Below are 8301 nucleotides of genomic sequence, written 5' to 3' on the forward strand. Positions count from 1 at the left end.
GAGATTTTCTGCTCCTCTTTTATCTCGGATTTCAATATCAAACTCTTGTAAGAGTAAGATCCAACGGATTAATCGTGGTTTAGCATCTTGTTTCGAAAATAGGTATCTAAGAGCATAATGGTCGGTATAGACCACCGTTTTAGCTAGAACGAGATATGAACGAAATTTGTCAAAAGCAAAGACAATAGCATGGAGTTCTTTTTCAGTAGTTGTGTAATTTGTTTGTGCTCCTTGTAACGTCTTACTAGCATAATATATAGGTTGAAATCGTTTTTCAATCCTTTGTCCTAAAACGGCTCCCATTGCAAAATCACTTGCATCGCACATTAGTTCAAATGGTAGATTCCAATTTGGAGTTATCATAATCGGCGCATCTGAAAAGATGAATGGAACATCTTTTTCTAGGAGTTTATTCATAGGAGTGGCAATTTTAGAAAAATCTTTTATGAAACGTCGGTAAAAACCGGCATGCCCTAGAAAACTCCTAACTCCTCTAACATTGGTGGGATGTGGAAGTTTAGCAATTACATCTACTTTAGCTCTATCCACTTCAATTCCTTCCTTTGAAATTTTATGTCCAAGAACGATGCCTTCTTTAACCATGAAATGGCATTTCTCTCAATTAAGTACTAGATTTGATTGTTTACATCTAATAAGCATTCGTTCAAGATTAACTAGACATGATTCAAATGTATCACCGAAGACTGAAAAGTCATCCATGAAAACTTCCATGCATTCTTCTATCATGTCGTGAAAAATCGCCATCATGCACCTTTGAAAGGTTGCAGGGGCATTGCAAAGTCCAAATGGCATGCGTTTGTAAGCAAAAGTACCATAAGGGCACGTGAATGTGGTTTTCTCTTTGTCTTCGGGTGCTATTGGAATTTGAAAATATCCGGAAAAACCATCAAGAAAACAATAGTAACTATTTCCCGCTAATCTTTCCAACATTTGATCAATGAAAAGTAAGGGAAAGTGATCTTTTCTGGTGGCATCATTTAATTTTCTATAATCAATACATACACGCCATCCTGTTACAGTCCTAGTAGGAATAAGCTCATTTTTCTCATTTGTGATGACAGTCATGCCACCCTTCTTAGGCACGCATTGAACTGGGCTTACCCATGGACTATCAGAAATTGGATAAATTAAACCTGCATCTAGCAGTTTAATAATTTCTTTCTTAACAACATCTTGCATATTAGGATTTAGTCTTCGTTGACGTTGTACATACGTTTTATGTCCTTCTTCCATAAGGATTTTATGTGTGCAATACGAAGGACTTATTCCTTTAATATCATGAATCTTCCATGCAATAGCTGGTTTATGAGCTTTTAGCACAGAAATGAGTTGAGATTTTTCATTTTCAGTAAGAGAAGACGATATTATTACAGGTAATTCAGATTCACCATGTAAATAAGCGTATTCCAAATGGTTTGGAAGTGGCTTTAACTCTAATTTCGGTGGTTCTTCTATCGATGATTTATATCGATATCTGTCTTCTTCTTTTAGCATTTGAATCTCTTCTGTTGTTGGTTTATATCCATTAGCCATAAGTGTAGCTAACATTTCAGTTTCATCAATTGGTTCAGTTCCTCCTCCTAAAGAACATTCTCCTGTTCCTTGTAATTCTGGAAATTCTTCTAACAATTCTGCATGTGATTCTATAGTTTGAATATAATAGCATGTATCATCTGCAGATTGCAGTTGTTGCATTTCTCTATCAACTGAAAAGGTAACACTCTCATCCTCTATACTTAAGGTTAGTTTCTTACCAAACACGTCTATCATTGCTTTAGCCGTGTTTAAAAATGGTCTTCCTAATACGAGAGGAACTTGAGAATCTTCTTCCATGTCCAGAACAACAAAATCTACTGGAAATACTAAAGTACCAACTTTAACTAGCATGTTCTCCATTATCCCTCTAGGATATTTTACTGATCTATCGGCTAGTTGTATGCTTATTCGTGTTGGTTTCAATTCTCCAAGGTCTAGTTTAGTGTATAGTGAATACGGCATTAAATTTATACTAGCACCTAAATCTGCCAATGCTTCTATTGAACTAAGACTACCCAGAAAATATGGAATTGTGAAACTTCCTGGATCAGATAGTTTTTCTGGTATCTTATTCAACAGCACTGCAGAACAATTAGCATTCATAGTAACAGCCAAGAGTTCTTCCATTTTCTTTCTATTCGAGATTAGATCTTTCAGAAATTTAGCATATCTAGGCATTCCTGAAATCACATCAATGAAAGGAAGATTTAAATTTATCTGTTTAAATATATCCAAGAATTTGGATTGCTCGGCTTCGAGTCTCTCTTTTCTCATTTTACTCGGGTAAGGAAGTGGTGGTTGGTATAGTTTAACATAAGGTTTTGCCTTAACTGTGTTATCTTCATTAACCTTTTCAACTTCCGGTTCTTTTTCCTTATCTTGTTCAGGTTGTGGTTCTTGTGGAGTAGGAATAGCTTCATCAGAAATTACAGGTATTTCAGGTGGTTTAAGTGTAATACCACTTCTTGTGGTAATAGCTTTAGCTGTTTCATTCCGGGGGTTAGCATTTGTATCACTAGGTATACTTCCCGGTTTTCTTTCACCTATTAACCTTGCTAGGTTACTTACTTCTTGTTCCAGATTTTGAATAGAAGCTTGTTGATTTCTAAATGCTTGAGCATTTTGTTCATTTGTTTGTTTCTGAGATGTGAAAAATTGCGTTTGAGATTCAACTAGCTTTGTCATCATATCTTCTAAATTCGGCTTTTTATCATCGGTTTGTGGTGGTTTGTTTTGAAAATTAGGTCTTTGCTGATTGTAAGTATTATTGGATACTTGTTGATTACAAGGACCTTGTTGGTTGTTGTATGGAACATTTCGATTATAATTCTGGTTTTGGTTGTAAATTGGTCTTGGCGATTGATAATTATTTCCAGGCATTTGGTTTATGTATGAAATATTCTCTCTTTGTTCCATTGTTAGTTCAATACTGAGACAATCTTTTGTCAAATGTGGTCCTCCACATTGCTCACAACTAATTCGTATTGAGTGTATATCTTTAGTCATCTTTTCCATTCGTCTCTCGACAGCATCTATCTTTGCGGAAATGGAATCTAAGTCATGGCTAGAATCGGCTCTAGCTGCTTTAGATGATCTAACGATATCTTTTTCTTGGTGCCACTCATGTGAGTGGGAATCAGTGTTATCAATAATTTTGTAAGCATCAGTTTCTGTTTTCTTCATAATAGAACCACCAGCTGCTATATCTATGTCTTTCCTTGTAGTGATGTCGCATCCTTGGTAGAATATTTGTACTATTTGACAAGTGTCTAAACCATGTTGCGGACATCCTCTCAATAACTTACCAAATCTTGTCCATGCCTCATATAGAGTTTCATTTGGCTTCTGTGTGAACGTAACAATTTTTCCTTGAAGTCTTACGGCTTTAGATGCCGGAAAGAATTGTTTAAGAAATTTTTCAACTAAAACGTCCCATGTATCAATTGCCCCTTCAGGTAATGATTCTAACCAATCTTTGGCTTCTCTCTTTAAAGTCCAGGGAAATAACATGAGATATATCTGTTCATCCTCAACTTCTCTTATTTTAAATAGAGTGCAGATCCTATTAAAGGTACGAAAATGTTCATTTCGATCTTCCTTCGGCGCACCACTAAATTGGCATTGATTAGTCACCATGTGTAGGATTTGTCCTTTGATTTCATAATCTGGCGCATTAATGTCTGGTTGAGTAATTGCGTGACCTTGGCCAGTGCGTTTAGCTCTCATTCGGTCTTCCATACTTAAAGGTTCCAGATTTTCCATAATTGAATTTGTTGAATCTGAATCACTAGAGGATTCTGATTTAATGGTTCGTTCCTCAACAATCTCTGTTTGAATGATTGGTGGTTCCGGAGGAAAAATTAATGGTTCAGGATCTATGAATTGTCCTTGAATATTCTCCGGATTCTCAATTGTGAGGTCGGGTTCAAAAAATGGATTATCGAAAATTTGAATTGGAGTACTTGGTCGACTGGATGACGATTCTAAAGAAAAATCAACGGTGACAATATTTGCTAAATGTCTTGATCGAGTTACAGGTGGTGAACGTACAAAAGGTGGTGAACGTTTTGCTTGGTGCATTCATTGAATATCCTATTAGTTTTTAAAAAGAAGGAAAAATTATATAAGTTATCCAATTAATAGACTTTTCTGATTTTGCTCACGTTTCGAATAGCCAAAATATGCAGCAGAGGGGCAGGATTCGTTTGGTCTCAATATAATTGAGTACTGTTTGGCTCCAATAACTCGGTCCACGTACAAATCCAACTATTACTACGAACCAGAAAATTTTGACGTCTATCAATTTAACCACTTAAAATAAATTTTCGTAATTTAAAGAAATATTAGATAAGAAATAGAGAAAATTCTAAGTCCTAAAAACTAGAATGGCGAGAAATAAGAAAGAAAAAGAGCGCGTCAAAAAATGTCGAAAAATAAAAGGGTTGAAAAATAAAAGGCGTCAAAAAATAAAAATAAGAAAGTAGCGCGTCTAAACTTAAAAAAGAACTAAAAACTAAAAACGGCGTCGTAAAATTCTAAAGCACCTAGATCTTAGTCTAAAGAAAAAACACTTAAGGGATTTTACGGCAAATCTTAAAAATCTATAAGTAAACACAAAATAACTATGGCAAAAACTATGACTTAAAACTAAATACGAGCGAAAAATACAAATATTATGTTAAAAACAAATAAAAAGGAACAAAATATAAAAATAAACTAAAAGTTGTAAAAATTACAATTTTTATTAAAATATTATTTTTATATAAAACTATTAATTTTATATATTTAATATAACTTAATATAACTAAAAAATACAAATTAATTAAAAACTAAACTAAATAATTTAAAATTAAAACCTAATTAATATTAATATTAATATAATTAACCCTAATTTCGCGTTAAATGATACCAGGTTTGACCTGTCAGAGGACCTCCGCGAGTGCGGTATAGTCCACTTCAAATGCTCCGCGAGTCGCGGAGGGTCAAATTTAAGCTGAGAAAGGGTTCGTTTTTTATATATATATATTTTTTTAATTTTGTGTTTTTCTATAAATATAAAATATATATATATAAATATAAATAAATATTTATATAAAACAATAAAATACTTATATTTAAACTCAAAAATAAAAATACTTTTTAACTTTCTATATTTTTTAACAAACTCTTTTTGTATTTTTATATTTTTATATTTTTTTTTAAAAACTTATATTTTTATACGAAGGACTTAATAAAAACTTTTACAAAATTATATTATTAATTTTTTTTATATCATTAGCGTTGCGCTTTCGGCGTTTAAGTTCCCCGGCAGCGGCGCCAAAAATACTTGATGTGCTGCGAGGTGTATATGAAATAGCTTTATTTTTACTAGGAAATACTATTAAATACGATACAATTTTACACAAGATATTTATTTATTTATAGAATGGATATACCAAAACCTTGCTACAACACTTATATAAGTAATATTATTATTATAAAGGGGGGTTTTTACCGTTTAATGACCGGTTTGTCGATTTTTAAAACTTTAGTCGCAGTTAAAACCTAATGTAAAATATTAAATAAATAAATGACTTAATTTAAAGCGTAAAGTAAATAACGATAATGAAATTGCACTAAATAAAAGTGCGATGAAATAAAATTGCGATAATTAAAAAGTGGGATAATTAAAAGTGCAATTAAATACAATGACAATAAATAAAAGTGCGATAATTAGAAGTGCAATTAAATATGAAAATAAAGGAATTATGCTTATTTAAACTTCCGTAATCATGATGTTTGACGTGTTGATTTTAGTTTATTCCCATGGGTTAATTGTCCTTTGTCCTGGATTATTTAATATGTCCGTCTGGTTTTTGTCCATAACAGTCCATCAGTCATAAATATAAAGTGCGAGTGTCCTCGTCAAATTATCCTTATACCCGAAGTCAAATATTCCAACTAATTGGGGACTTAAACTGTAACAAGGTCTTAATACTTTGTTTAATAATTACACCAGGTTATTGACTGCGTGTAACCCAAGATTTTAATACTTTGTTATCAATTATGCCAAGTGTCCTTGTACATAATTTCACCCCTGTTTTAATAATTCTAGTGACTATTAATCCATTCCCGTGTCCGGTTAAATGAACGATTATTCGTACATATAAATATCCCGCCCATCGTATCCGATCGAGTGTATATGGTTATTTATAGGTATGTCCAATTGTAAATCTTTATATTAAAATTAACAAACTATCATTTAGTTAAACAAATATAAAGCCCATTAATAGCCCATAGTCTAATTTCCACAAGTGTCGTTCTTTTGTCCAAACCCCAATTATGGTACAAAGCCCAATTACCCAAATTTAAATATTTAGCCCAACATCATGATTACTTCGGTATTAAATAAGCATAATAATAACTTAGCTACGAGACATTAAATTAAAAAGGTTGAACATAACTTACAATGATTAAAAATAGCGTAGCGTTACACGGACAGAATTTCGACTTACACCCTTACAATATTCGCTAACATACCCTTATTATTAGGATTTAAAATTAAAATTAAAATTAAAATATAATATATATATATATATATATATATATATATATATATATATATATATATATATATATATATATTTTACGTATGATGAATGAGAAAAAGATGTGTAAATTTCGGCCGAATGCTCGACCTTTTATAGGCCCACGTTTACTGTTTGACCTCCGCGAGTGCGGTGGTTGTTGCCTTTATAAGCTCCGCGAGTGCGGAGCAGTGGAATCCAGCTCACACAAGCTTGGCTCCTAGCTTGCCGACGGTTTTATAATATAATATAATATATATATTAATTTTAAGAATTAATTATATATTATATTATATTCATGTGCATAGTTGACTTGTAATTTTTAGTCCGTTGCGTCGAGCGTTGAGAGTTGACTCTGGTCCCGATTCCGGATTTTCGAACGTCCTTGCGTATAATTTAATATCTTGTACTTTGCGTTTCGCTTCTTGTACTCTTGTAATTTCGAGACGTTTCTTATCAATAATTGGAACCTCTTTTATTGTACTTTGTACTTTTGAGCTTTTTGGTCGTTTGCGTCTTCAATTCGTCGAGTCTGTCTTTTGTCTTCACCTTTTATTATTTAAACGAATATTACTTGTAAATAGAACAATTGCAACTAAAAGCTTGTCTTTCTTGAGGGATAATGCTATGAAATATATGTTCGTTTTTAGCATTATCAGCTTGTTGTAATGTCTGCCAAAATCTTGAAACAAATCTGCCATCCCTATCAGAGATAATAGAGATTAGTATTCCATGTCTGGAGACGACTTCCTTCAAATACAGTCGTGCTAACTTCTCCATCTTGTCATCTTCTCTTATTGGCAGGAAGTATGCTGATTTGGTGAGACGATCAACTATTACCCAAATAGTATCAAAACCACATGCAGTCCTTGGCAATTTAGTGATGAAATCCATGGTAATGTTTTCCCATTTCCATTCCGGGATTTCGGGTTGTTGAAGTAGACCTGATGGTTTCTCATGCTCAGCTTTGACCTTAGAACACGTCAAACATTCCCCTACGTATTTAGCAACATCGGCTTTCATACCTGGCCACCAAAAATGTTTCTTGAGATCTTTGTACATCTTCCCCGTTCCAGGATGTATTGAGTATCTGGTTTTATGAGCTTCTTTAAGTACCATTTCTCTCATATCTCCAAATTTTGGTACCCAAATTCTTTCAGCCCTATACCGGGTTTCGTCTTCCCGAATATTAAGATGCTTCTCCAATCCTTTGGGTATTTCATCCTTTAAATTTCCCTCTTTTAAAACTCCTTGTTGTGCCTACTTTATTTGAGTAGTAAGGTTATTGTGAATCATTATATTCATAGCTTTTACTCGAATGGGTTCTCTTTCCTTTCTACTCAAAGCGTCGGCTACCACATTCGCCTTCCCCGGGTGGTAACGAATCTCAAAGTCGTAATCATTCAACAATTCAATCCACCTGCGCTGCCTCATGTTCAGTTGTTTCTGATTAAATATATGTTGAAGACTTTTGTGGTCAGTATATATAATACTTTTGACCCCATATAAGTAGTGCCTCCAAGTTTTCAATGCAAAACAACAGCGCCTAATTCCAAATCGTGTGTCGTATAATTTTGCTTGTGAATCTTCAATTGTCTAGACGCATAAGCAATTACCTTCGTTCGTTGCTTTAATACACAACCGAGGCCTTGCTTTGAGGCATCACAATATATCACAA

The sequence above is a fragment of the Rutidosis leptorrhynchoides genome, chromosome 3 (assembly GCF_046630445.1).
Source record: "Rutidosis leptorrhynchoides isolate AG116_Rl617_1_P2 chromosome 3, CSIRO_AGI_Rlap_v1, whole genome shotgun sequence".
In the NCBI taxonomy this organism is placed as follows: domain Eukaryota; kingdom Viridiplantae; phylum Streptophyta; class Magnoliopsida; order Asterales; family Asteraceae; genus Rutidosis; species Rutidosis leptorrhynchoides.